At 45.7% G+C, this 22,919-nt stretch overlaps 1 protein-coding gene and 1 long non-coding RNA gene across 8 annotated transcripts in view; one reads left to right on the top strand and one right to left on the bottom strand.

The window, feature by feature from the left end:
• LOC109026700 (uncharacterized) overlaps positions 1-17,323 on the bottom strand; it is a 47,861-nt gene extending 30,538 nt beyond the window's left edge. Inside the window, exons 1-4 of one of the 2 annotated variants that reach the window (XR_002005772.4) lie at positions 17,169-17,323; positions 16,352-16,533; positions 14,125-14,872; positions 2,733-3,194 (exon numbers count right to left, since the gene is read on the bottom strand). This is a non-coding gene — a long non-coding RNA (uncharacterized lncRNA). Of the gene's footprint in view, positions 1-2,732; positions 3,195-14,124; positions 14,873-16,351; positions 16,534-17,168 lie in introns of those variants that run through there. The other variant, XR_008678908.2, reaches the window with a different exon arrangement.
• Positions 1-22,919, top strand: part of STK32B (serine/threonine kinase 32B) — a 448,182-nt gene that overhangs the window by 136,790 nt on the left and 288,473 nt on the right. The window lies entirely within an intron of this gene.

The following is a 22,919-nucleotide window of genomic DNA, read 5'->3' as shown; positions in this document are numbered from 1 at the left end:
ACATGAGTTTGTTATTCTTCAGGGGGCAGGATTGGCAGCTGTGAGTGTGGGTCACAGGATGCACCTGCCTGCACTCCGACACTCAGGGGGCCTGTGCTGAGCTGTTCAGAGGGCTGCATGAGGAGTCAGAGGACACGCAGTGCAAAAACAGGAACTGGAGAAAACACAGCTGGGCTTGGGGGATTGGCTGTGGTGTGTCAGGCAGTTCCTGCAGGTGAGTGAGGGAATCTGCCCAGTAGTCAGAGAAGCCATGGGGTTTACCCAGGGTCATGTGGAAGAGCCAGGACTCTTCCAGACCTGTGGGCTGTATGTGGGGTACTCCGCTTCTCCCGCACCACAACACAGCACCATCTTGTGCCCATTTTCCTGACTGCTCTTCATGCTTTCCCAAGGCTCTTCTGAACCAGGACTCTCTTGGTCCATGGGGAATTAGTAAATTTATCCCACATCTATTCAGTAATAGTAGTACCAGTACCATTTGTCCATCACCTACAGCACATGGCTCTTTGCATATTTTATCTGGATTAATCCTCAGAACCATCGTGCAAGGTGGATGTTACTATCTCCAGTTTACAGCTGGAAAAGCTGAAGACTAGTGGATTAAGTTATTTGTGCAAAATATATAGCCAACAAGAGTCAGTACTGGGATTAAAAGCAATGGTGTGCTGGTAAATGCTTAACAACCAGCTCTCCAGGATGGGTTGTGTCAGGGCGGGGTGGCGGGGGCCGGGGGGGGGACAAGCCCTGTTTGCCAATTTCCATGGTGTAAATAGTTTCTCATAATGGTTGATTTCAAAGTAACAATATGGTGTCAGCCAGCCTGCAACATTTCTGAAGATTTAGCATTTGATTATGATGAGCTAGTATAAGCTGGCTCCAGCACAACCCTGCCAGACTCAGATCTAACACCAAAGCCTATGCTCTTTCTAAAGCCAGCTTCTGTGAGTTAGGCCCAAAGCTAAGCCTCAAAAATAACAAGATGAGTAAGTGATGGATGCTACTCTGAAGGAGAGGAAGGAAGCATGGTTATTATACTCAACAATGTAGTAGACGTGGAAAATGGCCTTTCCTCTTCCTAGGTGTGTACCCCTTGAAAGCCTCAGTTTCCTTGTGTAGGGCGCGCCTACAGCTCCCTCCCTTTCATGCTTTGTGAGCTTCAAATTAAAGGAGACCCCGTGGATGAAAGCCCTGTGGAAAAGATAATTTGCTGGAGCAGCATACATTATTATTCTTCCTTCTGAGAAAAACCAAAGTGTGAATAATATCCTATAAATTTGCTGGAGAGTTCATCATGTGCATGAAATTGCTAGTGGGAGGTGGCGACTGTGCAGATGGAGGCCACGATGCTCGATGACCGAGCAATTTTATGTGAAGCTCACATCCCAAAGAGCCGCAGAAATAGCATTCGCATGTAATACATTTTAATGGGAAGTATTCACCTGCTGGAGTGAGCTTAATTAAATTGGAAACTGTGGCGCCCTTGATCCTCAAGTGTTTGAAAGTCACGTGGCAGCTCCCCATGGTTTCCCTGACGTCAGGCACACACGCCCCTTCTCCGACCCACCCCCCACCCCTGCTAGGTCTTTGCACTCACTGTTCTCTCTGCCTGGGTGATTTTCTCTGGAAATCTGCAAGGCATACCCCTTTGCTTCCTTCAGATCTCTGTCTACTGTCAGCTTACATTTCAGGTCTTTCTCGGACCTCTTAACTTAAAATTGTAAGCTGCTCCCTACCTTGGCTGTCCCTAACCCACTTCCTGTGTGGCTACACTTTCACCTGGGAACACAATATACATTTTACTTATCTTGTTTATTTTCTATGCCCCTTTCTCCCCCTACACACAACTAGAAGAAAGATGTCTCTCCATGAGGATGATAACTGCCATCTTTTTTTTTTTTTTCTAAGAAGACTTTAAGAAAAACTGGTGTAACATGGACACAGGGCAGGGAACATCACACACCGGGGCCTGTCAGGGGCTGGGGGGCTGGGGGAGGGATAGCATTAGGAGAAATACCTAATGTAAATGATGAGCTGATGAGTGCAGCAAACCAACATGGCACATGTATACCTATGTAGCAAAACTGCACATTGTGCACGTGTACCCTAGAACTTAAAATATAATTTAAAAAAATAAAAGAAAAGCAGATGTAAAAGTTCACAGCAAAATTAAGAGGAGATTTCCCATGCACCTGCTGCCCCCACCCATGCAGCACTTCCCCCACCACAGTGGTATAATTTTTACCTTTGATGAACCTACGGTGGCACATCATTATCACCCAGGATCCATGGTATACATTAGGGTCTGCTCTTGGTGTTATACATTCTGTAGGTTGGGATAAATGTATAATGATGTGTATTCACCACTGTAGTGACATACAGAGCAATGTCACTGCTCTAAAACCCTCTGTGATCCACTGATTCATCCCTCATTCCCCTCCACCCTGGCAACAACTGATCTTTTCAGTGTTTTCAGAGTTGTGCCTTGTCCAGAATGTCACATAATTGGAATCATACAGTGTGTAGACTTTTCAGATTGGGTTCTTTCACTTAGCAATATGCATTTTAGTTTTCTGTATGTCTTTTCATGGCTTGATAGCTCATTTCTTTTTAGTGACAAGTAATATTCCATTATCTGTACATGCTACAGTTTATTTACCCGGTAGCCTACCGAAAGACATCTTAGTTGCTTCCATGTTTTGGCAAGTGTGAGTAAACCTGCTTTAAACGTCTGTGTGCAAGTTTTTCTGCAGATGTACATTTTCAACTCCACTGCATAAATACTAAGGAAAATGATTGCTGGATTGTATAGTAAGAGTAGGCTTAGTTTGGTAAGACATTGCCAATCTGTTTTCCAAAATGGCTGTGCCATTTTGGATTCCCACCAGGGAGGAATGAGAGTTCCTGCTGCTCCCTCCACATCCTCATCAGCACTTGGAGTTGTCAGTGTTTGGATTTTGTTCACTCCAGTAGGCGTGTAGTAGTATTCCGTTGTTTCAATTTGCATGTCCTCTGCATTTTTACCGCTCTATTCCCAGCATTCAGAACCACGGCTGGCATCTAGTAGTTGCTCAGTAAGTAGTTGTCGAATGAACCAATTGAAAGAATAAATGTCCTTGTCTTCCCCACAAATCATATGTGGAGAGCTCTACATGATCAGCTCACTTGGTTCCTCACTCACACCGACCCACACTGAACTGGAAACCAGAATCAGAATAGAACAAGTTAGTCCTCTAAACCCAAAAGAAATGCTTTTGCTAGCCTGTACATTGGCTACAAAACTGGGATTTTGATCTCCATACCTCTGATTCAGGGTAAGTTTGTGAAGGGAAGGAAAGGAAGTAACCTTGTATATGTTGGTGGGTAATGGTGATGATCTTCATTTATTAAGCACTTATGGGGTACCTGGCACTCTGCCAAAATTTCACAGGCATCATCTCATTCGTTCTTCACCAGACCCCTGTTAGGCTGGAACTTTGCTTCTCCATTTTGCAGAGGAGACAATTGAGGCAGAGGGAGGTTAGAAAACCTGTAGAGGAGTGGGCCACATGCTTGACTAGTGTGATCAGAGTGCCCTGTGCCAGGACACCACACTGCATTTGGTGTCATGGGTTCATTTATTCAACATATTAAGCACCTACTATGTACTGGGCACTGTCCTAAGTACTGGTGATGTATGCAGAGCAAAAAAGTCATAGCTCACCCTGAAGAGTGCCCGCTTTCTCATTCTGGACAGGGAGATCGGCAAAACCAAAATCATTATAAACAGAGCTATAATTCATAATTCCGGCCGGTGTGAATAAGGATGCTCACAGGAAACGCTGAGACTGTGGAGTAAGAGGAACCTTGCCATCCCTTGCAGACATCAGGGGCGGCTCTCTGAAGAAGTAGCACCTCTTGGGTTTCGTGACATTGGACACTCGGAGCAGATCTCCAAGGCAGGTGCTATTATAGATGGGGAAACTGAGGCTCAGAGAAGCTAAATGATTGTCCAGGGCCACACAGTTTGCAGGAAGCGGGCCTGCAATTCATAGCCAGCCTTTGTGACTCCAGAGCCTGCACTCTCTACAACAAAACACTGCCTGCACTTTTCTTCCTGATGCAATAAAAGTTGTTTGAAATTGTGAGGAATTTCAGAGGGAAAACTGAGCCCAGCCAGTGGCATCTTATCTGCTAAGTCGAATTTTGACCTTTTCCTTCTCTGGACCGCTGTTTTCTCTGCTATGAAGTAAAAACCTTAAACTCTGGTTTTCCCTGGTTCCCATGGTGCCATAGGGGGTCCAGGAAGTTCCTTAGGGTCACTTGTGGGCCAATGGGGTTGAGTTTGTGGACCAGGCCTCTGCCTTGCCTTATCCTGCATTCCTTTTTTTTTTTTTTTTTTTTTTTTTTGAGACAGAGTCTCGCTCTGTCGCCCAGGCTGGAGTGCAGTGGTGCCATCTCGGCTCACTACCAGCTCTGCCTCCCAGGTTCACACCATTCTCCTGCCTCAGACTCCCCAGTAGCTGGGATTACAGGCGCACACCACCACGCCCAGCTAATTTTTGTTGTATTTTTTTAGTAGAGACAGGGTTTCACCATGCTAGCCAGGATGGTCTCAATCTCCTGACCTCGTGATCTGCCCACCTCGGCCTCCCAAAGTGCTGAGATTACAGGCGTGAGCCACCGCGCCTGGCCTCCTGCATTCCTTTTTTAGCTTGTTGGTGTTCTACATTTGATTTCATTTAAGGAAGGGTTTCTGCTGCTCAAACATTTTGACAGCTGGTAGCCTAGATAGTCTCTCCTGCTCAGCGAGTCTGAAAGTTGACCACCCGCAGCCTGCTTCGTCGGCTGAGAATTGGGCCCAAGCACAGCCAACTTTGATGAGTGGATATAGATCACTCAGACTATGTGATCAAATCAAAAAAGGAATTACGGGCTTAACAAAATAAATTGCAATTTGTAGAATTGAAGGCAGCACATGAATGGTTAAAGAAAAATGTCCTATTCCAAATCCATATTAACTACTGTCCTCCCAGGTCCATGACCGGCACGGGCCGAGGGAGGGGGAATACAACAGGGGCATGGCACATGCTCCCTGCAACCCCACTCACCTTCCCTGTCCAACCAGAGGCTGCACAGTGCCTCAGGGCATCAGGACTCATGCCCAACTGTAGAGACATAGAAAACAGCACGGAGTGAACATCCACTGCCAGGGAGGCATGCTTCACTGATAAATGGCCGCCTGGGTTTCTATTGTGGAGAACACTTTGAGATGCCAGCACCGAATGACAGGATCAGTTTAAGGATCACATTGCAAGGTCCTGAGTCCAAAATGATGATATTTTCTTAGAAAACCCATCACAAGGGAATGTTGTGGATTTGAGACATTCCTCGTGTTATTGAATTCCCAGCAAGACCCCTGCTGTGTACAACTCCAGGACACCTTGTGCAACACAGCAGCCTGGTCCTCGGGGCCCTGGAAGATCAAGCTCAAGACTTTTCCACCCCAAAGTAATAGTGGTGCTTTATTAATAAAAACATAGCAGAAGGTGCAATTTATTTAGAAGACACTAGCCCCAGGCTGTTCTGAGTTCATAACATTTACACACACACACTACAGAAAGTCAGATCGCTAAGGGAAATAATGAAGCTGACTCACAGTATTAGTTTAAATGTGATCACAATAGGATATTATTTTTAAATGAAACAATTTTTTTCCAGCTTTATTAAGGTAGGATTGGCCAATAAACATTGTATATATTTATGGCATCCAACGTGATGTTTTGATATGTGTACACACTATGAAATGATTACCACACTCAAGCTGATTAACCCATCCATCACCTCACTCAGTCACCTTTTTTGTGTGTGGTGAGAACACCGAGTTCTACTCTCTTGGCAAATTTCGAGTACACAAGTCGTTCTTATCAGCTGTTGTCACCATGCTGTACATTAGAGCCCAGGGCTGCCTCCTCTTGTAACTGTTTATAGCACCATTTGACTGGCATCTCCCCTCCACCCAGCCCCTGGCACCCTCTGTTCCACTCTCTGCTTCTATGAGCATGACGTTTTTAGGAACACGCATAGGTGGAAGTGCCCAGTCCGGCCTTCGGATCGCCTCTTCTTCCTCCTGTCGGCTATGGGGGGATGGTCCCCAGTGCCTCCCAATGCCTTCCTTCCCTGTGGCCCATGAAGAAGAGGAACCCCGGCCACTGCACTTTCTAAGGCCTGGCTGCCCATCCCTGGGGGAATGAGAGCAGAGAGTAGGGTGACGAGGTGATAGCTCCGGGGTGGGCCACTGTCCCCTCGTGCCTCCTGAGCTCTCTCTGAACCTGACCCTTAAGAGCATGTTGGAATCCGCTCTCAGCTTGTGTCACTGCTGCTCTGCAGGACTGGGCCTCATCTCCTCTCCCTCACTCCTCATCCTCCTTGCTCGGCAGATCGTGAACCTTCTTCCCCTGCAAATGTGAATGAAAGGGAATGCTGTGAACCGGTACCTCAGCTTAGTAGATGAACACACTGAGGCCCAGAAAGGTGGAGTACTTCCCCCAGGATCCTTAGGCCTTTAGCGGAGGAGTCAGTATTTCAACCTAGCTCTGTCTGACTCCAAGCTTGAGCATCTCCCACCATGGACCTTACCTCCCAGGCGCCATGGAAGCCTCTGCGTCATGCAGCCTGTAGAGATGGTCAGCAGGGATAACAGGTGTGCCAGTTGCTTCTCCTCCGGCTGTGCTGCATCCTGGAAGAGTCGGTGCCAATGTCCTGGCCCCTGCTCTTGCAGAACAGCCCATAGCCTCAGCGGCTTCTTCACAAGTGAGATTGGGTTTTTATTTCCAGCCACATATGTGAAACTAGAAGAAATATCTTGGAAGGTGATGACACGAGGGCCATTGTTCCCAACAAATGTGCGAGGATTTCAGAGTGTTTGCTGATTCAGAACACAAGTGCGTTTGCGGGATGGTGGACACATTGAACTGAAAGCTTACAGAGACGGCTGCATTCAGGAACCCACATCCTTCAGAGACATCTGTGCTGGGCACCTCCTTCCAGAAGCAGAAATCCTTTCCCTACCCCGCTGTCTTGGCAGGGCGTGCGTTGTCATGCTCCTGCACCTCTCAGGCTCGGCTTTTCACATGTTCTATCTGAGCATTCTTAAAGAGGGTCCACAGTTTGTTCATTTCAGGGAGGCCGTCCCAAACCATCTGGACTTGTCCACTCATAGGCCTTCTCCCTCTCTCACTTTCCTGTTTGATTTCGGCACAGCCCCTTTTCATCTCTGATGTTAATGTGTTTTCTTACTTCTTCATAGAAATTTTTTCCATCCCCAGAAAAAAAATGTGAGCTTTCTGAGACCAATGGTCCTGTGTACATTGTTCTCTGCTGTGTTCCCCTAAATAGTATCTGGCACATGTAAGCATTTGATCATATGTTTGTTATGTTGAATTAGATATTTGTACTTGGTCCATAGCTTGGGACTTAGTATGTTCAGAAGTTCAGAAAGAATAGGGTGGAAGAAATGAGGAGCCATCTGTCCTCTCATTGGGTGGAGATTCTCAAGGGTAGAGACCTTGCCCTTTGCTCATCCTCATCCTCAGATCCCAACACAAGACAGTGCCCTTTGCCTGGGTGATATATTACCCCATAACATGCTGACTTTACTGTGAAAATGTATGCACCAGGGCAATTGAAAGATGAACTTCAATGCGTCGATCTTAGGAATTCTCCTTAGTTTTTATTTTTAATTATATTCTCTGTAATTCATAGTAGAATTGTGTATTAGGCAGTTCTCGCACTGCTATAAAGAAATACCTGAGACTGGGTAATTTATAAAGAAAAGAAGTTTAGGGAGGCCGAGGTGGGCGGATCACGAGGTCGGGAGATCGAGACCACGGTGAAACCCCATCTCTACTAAAGATACAAAAAATTAGCCGGGCGCAGTGGCGGGCGCCTGTAGTCCCAGCTACTCGGGAGGCTGAGGCAGGAGAATGGCGTGAACCCGGGAGGCGGAGCTTGCAGTGAGCCGAGATTGCACCACTGCACTCCAGCCTGGGCGACAGAGCGAGACTCCGTCTCAAAAAAAAAAAAAAAAAAAAAGAAAAGAAGTTTAATTGGCTCATGGTTCTGCAGGCTGCACAGAAACTGTAGCTGCTTCTGCTTCTGAGGAGGCCTGAGGAAATTTACAATCATGGTAGAAGGCGAAGCGTTACCAAAGATGTCTTACGTGGCAGGAGCAGGATGAAGGAGGAGAAGTGCTACACACTTAAACAATCAGATTTCATGAAAACTCATTCACTCGCTATCACAAGGACAGCATCTAGGGGGTGGTGCTAACCCATTCATGAGAAGCTGCCCTCATGATCCAATCACCTCCCATCATGCCCTGCCTCCAACATTGGGGATTATAATTGAACATGAGATTTGGATGGGGACACAGATCCAAACCATATCAAGGTGTGTGGTTTTTTTCTTTTTGGGATTGTTTGCTTTTCTAGACAGGGTTGTCTCATTCTGTTTTTTCAGGCTGGAGTGCATTGGCTCAATCGTAGCTCAACTGCAGCCTCCAACTCCTGGGCTCAAGCAGTCCTCCGGCCTCAGACTGTATTTTCTTTGTGATTGGCAGGACACGTACCTTTGATTTGCCAATATATTCTTCAAGATAGGGCTATGGCTGTTTGCTCACATAGAAGTAAGGAAATGAGACATTTATAAAATGTATCAGATTTGTGCCTGCTGCCCCCTCCCCTTCCTCCTCCTTAGGCCAGCAACCTGCTGCTCCTGGGCACTTTTCAACCAGTAAAAGAATATTAGAATGGGCCGGGTGCAGTGGCTCATGTCTGTAATCCCAGCACTTTGGGAGGCCAAGGCAGGCAGATCACCTGAGGTCAGGAGTATGAGACCAGCCTGGCTAACATGGTGGAATCCTTTCTGTACTAAAAATACAAAAATTACCCAAGCATGGTCGTGGGTGCCTGTAATTCCAGCTACTTGGGAGACTGAGGCAGGAGAATCGCTTGAACCTGGGAGACGGAGGTTGCAGTGAGCCGAGATCACGCACTCTACTCCAGCCTGGCGACAGAGTGAGACTCCGTCTCAAAGAATATTGGAAAGTGATTACCTGTGTTCTAGATGATAATTAATTCTGTGACGTCCTGGAAAAGAAAGTTGGGAAGGCTTAACAACATCACAGTGACCTCACTTGGTCCTATGTGCACCACCTTCCTGTCTGAGAACCACCTGCACTATTATGGACTTGACCTTTTTATCAACTCACTTGAACTGGATTCTTAAAAGTTGGTATGACCAGTGTAAGGAAAAAACAATCTTCAGTTGTCTTACATAGATGGCAACCGTAAACATATATATATATATGAAACTTACATGGCATCATTAAATTCTAACCTTACACTGTTACCTGCCAAAGTTATGGCCTGAGACTGGGCCTTTCATTGTTTAAAATGGAGATTGACAGGGAGTAGGAAAGTGTCAAAGACAGGGTAGCTTTAAACTAAGACTTTCTCCTCCTTATGATCAAGATGGAAATGCAGGTGGAGAGGGAGGGAGTGGCGTTCTTGCTCTGCGTTCCACAGGCACCTGGGATCGTCTCATGGTTAGCACAGGTGGTGCACAGCCTACATGCTCAATGACACTGAATGCTGAGGGCCTGCGTGGGCTGATGCCACCCTGCGAGGTTCTTTTCTTCTTTCCTTTTCCCTCTCTTTCCTCCCCTCTCTTCTTTCTTCAGTTTTTTTTTTTTTTTTTTTTTTTTTGGTGGTGGGGGGTCCACCTCATAGTTTTGTTCTGAACATACGTAAAACCGCTAACAGAAATATTTTAAAATTCAAGATAAGGGCCAGGGGCAGTGGCTGACGCCTGTAATCCCAGCACTTTAGGAGGCCAGGGTGCATAGATCACGAGGTCAGGAGTTTGAGACCAGCCTGACCAACATGGTGAAACCCCCTCTGTTCTAAAAATAAAAAAATTAGCTGGGCATGGTGGCGCACACCTATAATCCCAGCTACTCAGGAGGCTGAGGCAGAAGAATTGCTTGAACCCGGGAGGCGGAGGTTGCAGTGAGCTGAGATGGTGCCACTGCTCTCCAGTCTGGGCAACAGAGCGAGACTCTGTCTCAAAAAAATAAAATAAAATAAAATAAAATGAAATAAAATAGATAAATATTACTACTAAGTGAGAAAACAAAAGGAAGAACACATGTAGGGGATGAAAATTCAGCCAGGAATAAAGCCAGATCTAGGTGAGCACAGCACTACACGGCCCTAGACAGCTGCAGCGTTGCTGTTGGTCATGACCATCTGTGGTGCAGTCAGGCTGGGTGCCATGGCAGATATGATGCCCTGTCCTCTCCTTTCAAATCTCTAGAAGCATCAGGTATCCAGCCTGCCAGGACCTCAGTTGGTTTCTTCCAAGCAGGTGGGCTTTAGAAATGGTCTTCACCTTCAGGTCTTTGGGCCCAAGAGCTGTACCAAATTGGGACTCAAAAACTCAGATGTCTGTAGGGGAAGGCAGGTGACAAATGAATGAAGAAGGACAATAGGGAGGGACAATAGGGAGTGGTGGAGACTGTGGCTAGCAAAGAGCTCACCTTGGCACATCATCACTCTGTGGGAAGTGTTCAGGGTGGGGTTTGATGTGGAGCTGGTAGGAGGCGCCCAGCTCTGTAGATCACTCATGTCTGGGTGACTCTGTGCTAACTTGTCATCCTCTTGGAATCACTTTGCTGCAGAGCATGACTCGGTTGACTGATGGTTTTCAAGCTGAACTCGATTGGAGTTCCTTTTGCTGCTGCAGCAAGAGTCAGGGAGCATGTGCAGTGGGCACCTCTTACGACCACCTAGTCCTTCAATCTGTTCCTCATCACTCTGTATCAGTTTTTTTCAGAGCATATGTCACCATTGGAAATTATCTTGTTCATTTATTTGCTTAGTTCCTTATTTATCTCCACTAAAATGAATGCACTATTTCTGGGCTGCCAGATTTCATCACAAAGAATTCATTCAAGAAATATTGGTAGAAGGCATGAATAATTGAATGAATAGTTGAACATAGTCTGCTTTTGCAAGAGTTATACCTCTTAACTAGTTCCCTTGTTTGGTGCATTGATAATCTTTGGATGCTATCCTTTTATTCATGTTTTCTTAAGAGATTTTTATCTTTGGAAGTGATTTTGAATTTTATCAGAAGCTTTTTGAAAAATTATAAAAATGCTCAGATGTTTAGGTTCCTTGCTCTTCAATTATGGTTAATGACATTATTCAATTTATCAATAGTGAGCCATCCTGCCTGGAATAAGCTCCATTTATGTTTCATGGTAAAACAATTTTTTTCCAGCAAATAATGATAATAATGAAAATATTTAGAATTCACTGCATTTTTTTTCTGCATGTTAGTTTTTCTTCAAAATGCTTGAAATGTGCTATCTCATGCCATAAAAACTACCCCCTATGATGAACTGTTCTTATTTCATCAGAGTAGGAACTTCACAAAATCTATATAAAGTGAGGGCATGTTGCCTAACAATGGATACTTCTCAAAGTTAGCTATTATTATGATGATCAAACTTTGTCTGCATCCCTGATTATCTGCATAGAATATAAATGTCTAGATGTCAGCCAACACTCTATCAAAAAACTTTTGAAACATACTGTGAAATTGCATTTCAGAATTTATACCACTTGACAGGCCACCTGTGGAAATGCCTCTTTGACCGCCTTTTCACCAACTAATTTGTAATTTGATGGGGCATGGTGGTGGGAAGGTGGTAGCTTATACTTGTTTTAATACGTGTGCCTTTGATTCCCAATAATACTAATAATTTTTTTCAGAGGATTAATGGTCATTTGTTCAACCAATGCTTTCTGCATGAATGTTCAAGTTGGGTACTGAAGGACAAGGGGGAGAAAGCTGCTGTGCTTCGCCATCTGGGGGAGTTGATCTGTCTGGTAGGAGAGAAGGGTAGAAATGGACCCCTCTCACTCTCTCTGCAGCATGTTTAGGCCCACGGCCCACATGGAATCCTGGTGATCCATGGGGTGGTGATGCCACACTCTCTCTTAAAAGAGGCAGGATTTCAAGAGGCAGATAAAGGAGGAAGGCGGCACCTGGCAGAGGGCTAGACTTGCACAAAGGTCTGGGAGCTTGGCCTTCATGCTCTACTGCATCCAAACATTGTGTCCTCATGTCACATTTCAGTGGCACTGGTTGTGTGGGAGTCACAATGGCAGTTCTTTGTGTCAGGCTGGCTTAAAATCCCTGCCGCGCACAGTGTTTATACAGAGGTGGCTGATCCTGTCTTTCCTTCCTAATTATGTACTTTTGTATGAGGTGCAGTGAAAGGAAACATCAGCCTAAGCCACTCTGACAATTTCCATTTTGTGCACACCCTTCAGGTCTGTACTGAAGGTAATGAGATTTCTGATGAAGCACAACTCATTCCCAGGTTTTGCATGTGGAGGTTAATCTCGGGGAGTCCTGGGCATTACAGAGATCCTTTACAGGACATTATAAAGCAGATTGGTGACCGAGGCTGCCCTTCTCAGCCACAATTCCAGCTAAAGGTACACATAAAATGAGTATTACTTTAATTGAAGATGCAAGGTGGTTGTTTGTACAGAAGCAAGCCAAGCAAGGCAGGCTTGTGCATCAACATTGTGCAGAAAGTAGAAGGACTAATAAGGTGTAGCCAGGAGTGGTACCGCAGGACCACAGGGACCTATTGTAATGAATATGTTAAGTGCTTGTCATTAGCATATCTTTGTTGCTATGTGACCATGCATTCCTGAATATTTGAAAACCTATTGGTGCCTTATGTGGCTTTGAACTGTTGCCTTCAATCTTGCTTACATTATAAATCAGCTTTGTGAATGCTTTTTTTTTTTTTTGCATCCCTGAATCACTGCATGTTCCACATTAGTGAAGCCCACCTTGATAAGATTGTATTCTATGTCTTTAAATTAAGTTTTCTTTTCACTTCTCTTTGGTTTTCTAATTTGACTAAGGTTTAAAATGTTATTAAGTTAGTTAACCTCACTTTCTGCTTCATAAACTCTGGCCTTTTTGTAGCCTCCAACACCAGACGGTTTCTTATAATTGTCCAGGTCTTTAAATGTGCTGTACATTTTCCTAAATGTTCTCCCACCCCCGCCCACCTGGTGAACTCCCACTTACGCCACAAAACCCTGCCCTCTGCTCATCTGTGAAGCCTTCCCCGCTCCCACCTGAGGAATGCCATTTATGAATTGAGTGATTGAGGGAAATACTGCTTTTCCTGGGGAACTGGAATGCTTCATACTTTCTGATAATGAATATGTTTGTGTCTGGCTGTGTCAGTCTTCTTCCCTCTGGTTGAGTGGAAGCTCAGGGCTAAACCACTTTAGCGAGGTCATGAGGTGCTGTAGGAACAAAGGCCCCACCACAGGCAGCCTGAATGTGACTCTGGGGTCACCAGCTGCCAGGCTTCAGACAATCTGTTAAGTCTCAGTTTCATCATCTGTCAAATGGGAATAACGTCTAGTTCTTACACTCAAAATGTGTGTTATTGAATCAAGCAATGCCCAATTACTCTTAACAGGTTGAAGTATCTCAGTATATACACTGCCTGCTTTGTTTTTGATCTGCACTCCTCTGCTCTTTTTTTTTTTTTAATTGCCTTGCTCTCTACTTGACATTATAATTCCTTGGTCCAAAATCTCTATTCTTATTTTTATCCTCATTTTGTTTTCTATATTTACAGTGTAAGCCACCTAAAGTCATTTGCTGAACTGGCTGAGATATACTGAAATAAGTGACTCTATTTTTAAAATGGTGTTGAAAGTCCCCAGTGTTGTTTGCCAGGGAGTCATGGCTCCCAGTTCCTCCCACATGCTCCCCTTCTCCTCCAGGTCCAGGACAGTAGAGCAGGCCCACAGGGATCGTGCAGCAGATGGGAGAGCACGGCTTTATTAGTATATTGGCAAAACTCTCGTGCCTCATTGCACTGTTCTGCCAAAAGCAGGTTTGAAAAACTAGGCTTAGGCTCAAGGCCAAAATGGAAACTTCTTTCTCCAGCTGAAATCTAGTTGCAGGGATCCAGGGACCCAGATGTAGCTATAGAGATAGGAAAAGTCATGGCAAGTGGCCACTGAATGTACTCACCCAAACAGATTTCACCAAGCATCACATCAATGGGGAAGCCTTACAGACTCCAGGTCATGGGTCCCCATTCCTCAGGTTTCCATTAATCTGAGACTAAGGTTCAGGCATCAGTACTTGGAAAGCTCCCCAGATGGTTCCATGGTGTAGCCAGGGTTGAAACCACTAAGCCACTGAGCCCCTCAGCAGACAGGTGGTACGTATTGGATGGGTGGAGGAAGCAGAGGACAGGCCTCTCAGAACCCTGTAAATGAAGAAATAGCTGGCAAGAAAATGCACCAACAAATGGATTTTTAAAGCAGTTGCCCCACTCAATAGTAAAACATGGCTCAGCAATGGAAAGTCAGGCTCTGATCAGTTGAATGGGTCTTTCTTCCTTTGTTTTGGGAGATGTGAGTGAATGAGAAGGAGAGAGATCAATTATGTTCTTAGCAATATTCTGGAGTGAGGAGGGGCAGGGGATCTCTCCTGTGCCGAAAGTCAGTGTTGCTCACAGACAGTCCTGTGTCCTTGTCCCTTCTCCTGTTTCTGGGGGTGTAGTGAGCATCCTGCAGCCCCATTTGCCCTGGGAGACCTCAGCCCTGCAGGTTTCCATGGTGCCGGACAGGTTCGCACAGGACTGCCACAGTATAGGCACAACCGTGGAAGCTTCCAGCTCAGTGTCTTGCTTCAGGAAATGTTTCTTTTGATATCCATACTCAGATCAGTGATTGAGGGATGAGTGGCACTCCCCAGTTAATTGTATCCCACTCTGAAAGAAAGGAGAAGAGCAGAAAAAGGAAGCAAAGTGCTCCGGTTCAGGACATGTATTAGTTTGTTCTCACACTGCTATAAGGAGCTACCTGAGATTGGGTCATTTATAAAGGAAGGAAGTTTAATTGACTCACAGTTACACATGGCTGGGGAGGCATCAGGAAACTTACAATCATGGCAGAAGGTGAAGGGGGAGCAAGGCACATCTTACATGGTGGCAGTAGGAGAGAGAGCCAAACACTTTTAAACCATCAGATCTCCTGAGAACTCACTCACTGTCTCGAGAATAGAATGGGGTAAACTGGTCCCATGATCAAATCACCTCCTCCCAGCAGGTCCCTCTGTTGAAACGTGGGGATTACAATTTGAGATGATATTTGGGTGGGGTCACAGAGCCAAACCATATCATTCTGGCCCTGGCCCCTCCCAAATCTTATGTTTTTCTCACATTTCTAAACACAATCATGCCTTCCCAACAGTCCTCCAAAGTCTTAACTCATTCCAGCATTAACCCAAAAGTCCAAATCCAAAGTCTCATCTGAGACAAGGCAAGTCCCTTCTGTCTATGAGCCTGTAAAATCAAAAGCAAGTTAGTTACTTCCAAGACACAATGAGGGTACAGGCATTAGGTAGATGCTCCCGTTCCAAATAGGAGAAAATGGCCAAAACAAAGGGGCAACAGGCCCCATGCAAGTCTGAAACTCAGCAGGGCAACCATTAAATCTTAAAGCTCCAACATAATCTCCTTTCACTCTGTGTCTCACATCCAAGGCATGCTGTTACAAGGTTGGGTTCCCAAGGCCTTGGGCCGCTCTGCCCCTGTGGCTTTTGAGGGTATAGTCCCCATGTGACCCCACCCAAATATCATGGCTGCTTTCACAGGCTGGTGTTGAGTGCCTGCAACTTTTCCAGGTGCACAGTGCTGGCTGTCAGTGGATCTACCATTCTGGGGTCTGGAGGAAAGTGGCCCTTTCTCACACTTCTGCTAGGCAGTGCCCCAGTGGGGACTCTGTGAGAGGGTCTCAACCCCATGTTTCTTCTCCGCACTGATTGCCCTAGTAGAGGTTCTCCATGAGGGCTCCACCACTGCAGCAGACTTCTTTCTGGACACCCAGGCATTTCCATACAATGGAAATGTTGGGAACATTACCAAGGTTGGGAACTAGAGAGAGGTTCCCAAATCTCAACTCTTATCTTCTGCACACCCACAGGCCCAATGCCACATATAAGCTGCCAAAGCTTGGGGCTGGCACCCTCTAAAGCTGCATGGCAGCCCCAGGTGTCATTGGTTCCATCCCCTCATGTCTGTAATTTCAGGAGTCCCCTCTGGGAACTTTGGGTAAAATGTAACTATTGATGTGCATCTTGGAAGTGGATGACTGGGCATGGTGCCACATAAACATGGTGGGTGTCAACAGAAATAGCTTATTTATTAATATTAACCTCAGCTTAGAACACCTCCTGTGGGCAACAATACCTTGGTTTGGGAAGCAAATTCACAGTGTGGAATTATGGAAAGGGCTTGGATGTTGCCAAATGGGAAACCTGAAATGAAATCCCAGCTCTTCATCTTGGAAGCTTTGTGATCTTGGGCAAGTTAAGCAACCTCTCTGGCTTCAATTTCACTCTTCTCTAAAAAGATGAAGGTATTTCTTGTTGCTGTAATGAGTAAATAAAATAATGTATGAATAGTGCAGCCTACTTAGGACACAAGTGCTTAACAAAAGATCATCCCCCATCTCATCTTTCTCAAATGCACCTTTTTAGATTTTCTTTTGATGATTTCCCTCCGGAGGAATTAAATTACTGAAATTTTTGTTTCTGACATTCATTCATTCATCTTCTCATTCATTCATTTAATAAACAATTTTTGCACATTCTATTCCCCTTCCCTCAAATGCAGCTCTTTCCCCTCCACACCCACTGTAGCTGTGTCTCCTTTACATGTCTCTTTTTTCAAAAAGCAGCTGACCACCCATTTCCTGGCCCCACCCCTCCCACATTCTTCCAGCACATGCTCCTGTCTCCCTTGTAGTGTTGAGCACTGCTGTGACTGTACAGGGGTTGGGCCCTGCTTTTGATTAGTGCCTGTTTCTTATTGTGAGTTCCAAGAGGACAAGTTCCTTTTACTCTGTTATGTCCTCAGTGCCTACCATACTGCCTGATATGGCGCACAGTACTCAATCATTATTCACTGCAACCTAGAAGTTCTCATTCCTAATTTTGTTGTCATTCCTAATTTTTCTTTTCCAACCGAGATCCCTCAGATCATTCCTTTGCTTCCGTGTGCTCACCTCCCCCAGCTTCATTATGCATCACCTCCAAGAGCGATCACTTAAACCTACTTCAGGGGCCTGCCCTTGCACTCCTGCAGAGATGCAAGTGCCTGGGAATTCACACACCCCTCCCAGGTGGCCCCATAGCCAGTGACTGGTGGGCCCAGAACTGTGAGAGCCCAGCTGTCTTGCATTGAGGTACAAAGTCATAATGCATTCTCCATAGCGCAAAGTCATAATGCATTCTCCAGAGCACCTGGTTTGATCAGGCTGAGGCTGGGTCTTGCTTGACACCACACTGTAGCTTCTTTTCCCTGCTGGTCTTCAGGAAGCACTCCTTAATAAATCGCTTGCAGATGAAGCCTCATCTCAAGGTCTGCATCTGGAAGAACTCAACTAAGAAAGCTGCACTTTCGAAAGAGCAGAATTGTGGGTAGAATTGTATTAATAGATCTCTCGAGCTGGCTGGAGTCCTACAGGTTAACTAGAGATCTCCATGATTCATTTATTGAACATGTGTTCTGTGCTGGGACTGTGCTGGGCTGCAGATGGGGAAACTGAGGCTCAGATAAGGGAAGTGGTTTTTCTGGGGTCACAGAACATGTGAGTGACAGTGACAAGACAACAGAGTGTCCTAGGGTTTTTTGTTTGTTTGTTTTTGTTTTTTAGGTTTTTTGTTTGTTTGTTTGTTTTTGTTTTTTAGGCTGTTTTGTTTTGTTTTGTTTTGTTTTGAGACAGAGTCTCACTCTGTTGCCCAGGCTGGAGTGCAATGGCATGATCTCAACTCACTGCAATCTCCGCCTCCTGAGTTCAAGTGATTCTTCTGCCTCAGCCTCCTGAGTAGCTGGGACTACAGGTGCCTGCCACCACACCTGGCTAATTTTTGTATTTTTAGTAGAAATGGGGTTTCACCATATTGGCCAGGCTGGTCTTGAACTCCTGACCTTGTGATCCGCCCGCCTCAGCCTCCCAAAGTGCTGTGATTACAGGTGTGAGCCACTGCTCCCAGCGTGTCCTGGGTTTTAAGCAAAATATAGTCTCAGCTCTGGTTCTTCATCCTCCTTTATGGACCACTCGTAGGGAGGGGCTCTCAGGGCTCCTGCCTCTTTGCCTCTTGATGGTTAATTTTTTCTATCAACTTGACTGGTCTACAGATTGCTGCAATAGCTGGCAAAATCATTTCTGGGTGTGTCTGTGAGGGTGTTTCCAAAGCAGATTAGCATTTGAATCAGTAGACTGAGTAAACAAGATTACTCTCCCCAATGTGGGAAGTCATCATCCAATCCCTGGAGGGCCCGACTGGAACAAAGAGCAGGAGGAAGAGCACATTTTCCCTCTCTTCTAGAGCAGGGACATCCACCTTCTTCTGCCCTTGGACTTTCAGAGCTCCAGGTCCTCAAACCTTGGGACTGGGACTTATATCATTGCCTCTCCTGGTCCTCAGGCCTTTGGACACCACTGGGACTTATGTCGTTGCCTCTCCTTTGCCCTCAGACTGAATCACAACACTAGCTTTTCTGGTGTCCAGCTTGCAGATGACAATGGTAGGACTATGGAGGCAGTACAATCTCCATAATCCTGTGAACCAATGTCTATAACAAATGTCTTGTATCTATATATCTCTTATTGTTTCTGGTTCTCTGAAGGACCCTAACTAATACACCTCCCCTCCCTCATTCTCTCCAAAGACAAGGCAAGGTCCAGGGCACACAGAGACAGGGAGGAGGGGTTGCTCCAGTTTTCACTGACAGCGCTGTGGGTGTGTGGAGCCTGAGGGCCTCCCTGGCTGGCTTCTCTCAGTCTCCCCAGGCTCTGGCTGTGGCAGTTACAGTTTTCCATCTTGGTTGAGCTGTAATTTCAGAGATTTGGGGTTGAAGGGGTAGCAGTGACAGAGGAGTGAGTGAGTGAGGTGGCAGAGGTTGACAGTTCTAGACCAGGCGTGTGTGTGTGTGTGTGTGTGCGCGCGCGTGCGCGCGCGCGCATTTAGGGTTGTTTGAACTGTGTAAGCCTGGGATTGGGCAATGCCCATGTTCTATACTCTGGGCCTTGGGGAGATATCTGTTCTTGCCTTGGAGGAATTCTCTTTCGCCGATTCTCATCTCCCATCCTCCTTCCATCTCAGGTTACTGAGACAAAAGGTTAGGGCAGGATCCTGGGCCAAAGGAATGGAAGATGCTTTAATTAGTCCACTTGGGCTGCCTCTACCAAGGTCAAAAGGAATATTCTTGGCACCAGGTGCCCTAGCCCAGTCCAGTCAATGTGGGGCCAAGACTTTCCAGCTGGAAGTTGAACCAAAAATCTTTATAGTACTACACCAACCGATTTGGTCTAGAGTGTCCCCTTTGCTATTTCCTTCTCAAGCCTGTCACAGTGATAGAGAAGTAGTTATGGGTCATAGTCAAATATCTTTCTGTGTCATCATACCCAGCAAAAAAGCAAAAACCGCAAATAACCCTTAGAAGCTAATGAAAGTGATGACTGTCTTCTCTTAGGATAATTAATCAGAATCTTCCTTTTCACTCCTGATTCCCCTCCACAGTAGGATGGTCCTAGGACAGGCAGTGGCTTCCATGGGAGGGTATTTGCAGGAATATCCCACTAAATATTCAACTTTAAATATCCTCCACTGTTTCCCACTGCTCTGGAGAGCCTCCATACCCCTCGGAAACAATAATGTGGTCAAGAGTTTATGGCGGTTATTGCTTGGAGAGATCACAACAATCCCCCAGTCTTGAGCTAATGACAGAGGCGTGACTTCTTCCAACAACAGTCATTACCTCTCAGTAGTGGTGGCTGCTGGCTGGCGAGAGAGTGCCTGGCAGATGGATAGGCCGATGAATGGAGGCCTCAGTAATTGAAATGACGAATGGTGAGTCATGCACACACAAGCAGAGTGGGAGTAGCTGCGGAGGGGGATATGAAAAGGCCCATCTGCAAAACATTTCCATAAACTCAAATCTGTTTCTGCTGAAGTGAGACAGCATCTGCCAGAACCATTCTGCACCCACGAAGACAAAGACACATCCAAGAAGGAGCCTGCCCCTGGGTCTGGGAGACAAGCTCAGGGCTGGGGTTTGGGCCTGGAGCACCTCCATCTTCTCTCCTACTTATGCAAATCATTATTTTCTCTTTAACTCCTTCTGTATCATTCTTCCCACCCAAAGTGCCATTCCAGACTCATCCCGTTCTTGACCCAATTGTTTCTGAACTGCTTTAGATGCTTCTGGGCTTTATTAGTCTTTGTGGGGTCAGCAAACTATGGCTCATGGGCCAAATCTGGAGTGCCATACATTTTAGTAAGTGGAGTCCTGTTGGAACACAGTCACACGCCTTCATTTATGTATCCTGTGTGGCTGCTTCTATGCTGCCATGGTGGTGTGGAACAGCCGGGACGGAGACAGGATAACCCAAGAGCCTGAACCAATTCCTTCTGAACTGTATTCCTCTGGATCCACCCTAACCCTGTGATATGGTTTGGCTGTGTCCCTACCCAAATCTCATCTTGAATTGTAGCTCCCATAATTCCCATGTGTCATGAGACAGACTCAGTGGGAGCTAATTTAATCATGGAGGCAGGTTTTCCCGTGCTGTTCTCGTGATAGCAAATAAGTTTCATGAGATCTGGTGGTTTTATAGTTTTATAAAAAGCAGTTCCCTTGCACATGCTCTCTTGCCTGCCACCATGTAAGACGTGAGTTTGCTCCTCCTTCACCTTCTGCCATGATTGTGAGGCCTCTCCAGCCACGTGGAACTGTGAGTCCATTAAGCTTCTTTTTCTTTATAAATTACCCAGTCTCAGGTATTTCTTCATAGCGGTAGGAAAATGGACTAATACACCCTGTGACACCTGTCCCAGTCCGGGAGGGTGGCAGAGACCAGAGAGGGAAAATATTATTTTCTCAAAAATGCAGTCTCAGACACTTTCTTAATGCTCCAGCATTTTTTTTTTAAGAAAGTGTCTGAGACTGCAGCTGAAAAGAAGAAGGGTCCCTCATTGGGAAAGAGGACTGTGATCACTTTTTGCTGCCTGCTTTGAGAGTTCCAAGATGAAGTTGCATGACCTGTGTCATATGTTTGTTTTTTCTCTTCTGGACATTTCATTTTATTAGTTTTCTTTTGCTTTTCCTCTCTTTTTAACATCCACATTTCCTTCTCTGTACATTTATTCACAAAGGAAACATTTTCTGGGTTGATGCTGTGTTACAGGCATGGCTGTATCTATCAGTCAGGATGGGCTAAGCTATGCTGCAGTAAAAAACAACCCCCAGTTTTCAATGGCTTAAAAGAACAGAGGTCTCTTTCTTGTTGGATGTACTACAGTGTGTCCAGCCTGGACTGGGAGAAGGCCCTGCTCACCAGGTGATTCAGGATTGTAGGTTGATGGTACCTCTTGAGCCCTGACCATGTGAGGGCCTGAGGGAAAGGGAACTCAGCCCAGAAGTGGCTCACACCCATTTATTTTCCCCATCAGTTAGTTACATGGCTTCCTCCAGCCACAGGGAGTCAGAAAATAAATTTCTACCCTTGCCTAGAAAGGAGGGAGCGCCAGATATTGCTGAGTAGAATGATTGATCATCAAACACTGGTGCTATGGAAGTAAATAAGAACAAACCATGGTCTGGGCTCTGGAGGAGAACCAAGTCTCATATATGATTTATTGAGTTCTTACTGCATATACAACACTTTGTAGTTGTTATGGAATTTGATCTTCACATTAGTCATGAGAAGTTTTCTAACTTCAATTTCAGGGCAGAAAACTTAGTGCTGGCAAAACTAAATGACTTTATTCACATCACTCAGCTGGTAGGACTTGAAGGCAAAATTCTGGCTTCAAAGTATGAGCTCTGTATGGTGCCCCAAGGACTCATATCTCCCTGCTTGAACCTTGGATTTCCACCCATGTCATCCTCAATGCCACTGATCAACACGGTAGTCTCGGGGTCTCTTAGATATTCTGGGTAGGGAAGAATTCAATGATCGCCCCATGGTGGGAAGGGAAAAGATGAGAGATTAATTTGGGTAAATCCATTCTGGCTTGATTCACCCAAATCAAGCCCATCTGGTAAATATGATTGTTTTGTCTTGTGTCAGATAAATGATCACGATGCCTCACAAGCAATCTTCATAAAATTTCATTCTTTATAAATCTTTTCCCCGCTCAGTGGGCTTCATCAGTGATTCCTTATTGCCTTCAGGAAGAAGTCTAGTTTTCTTTGATTTTCAAAGTCCTGCCCAGTTGGGCACATGCCCCTCTCATGGCCCCTTTTTCTTGTCCAGTGTGCTCTGTCTGGAGCTTCCATCCCAGCTGCCTCCCCCTCAGCACTTCTGCACATGGAGAGATTCAGGTAACAGAAAATTGTGAGTCTGGACTAACATATTAACAGTAGGGTGGGTGAAGGGGGAGAGATATTGGGAGACTTATGTGTCAGGAAATAGAGTTTACATTTCTTTTTTTTCTTTCTTTTGAGACAGGGTCTTGCTCTGTCAACTGCGCTGGAGTGCAGTGTCACAATCACAGCTCACTGCAGCCTCAAAATTGCAGGTTCAAGTAATCCTCCCACCTCAGTCTTTCAGGTAGCTGGGACCACAGGCTCTGCCTGGCTAATTTTTTTGTATTTTTGTAGAGATGGGGTCTTGCTATGTTGCCCAAGCTGTTCTCAAATACTTAGGCTAAAGTGATCTTCCTACCCTGGTCTCCCAGAGTGCTGGGATTATAGGTGAGAGACACTGTGCCCAGCCTAGAGCTTACAATTTCTTGAATAGGGCAAC

This window comes from Gorilla gorilla, chromosome 3 (assembly GCF_029281585.2).
Source record: "Gorilla gorilla gorilla isolate KB3781 chromosome 3, NHGRI_mGorGor1-v2.1_pri, whole genome shotgun sequence".
NCBI classification, from domain to species: Eukaryota; Metazoa; Chordata; class Mammalia; order Primates; family Hominidae; genus Gorilla; species Gorilla gorilla.
Note: the sequence above shows the minus strand (reverse complement) of the source record. Positions and strands in the feature narration are given on the sequence as shown.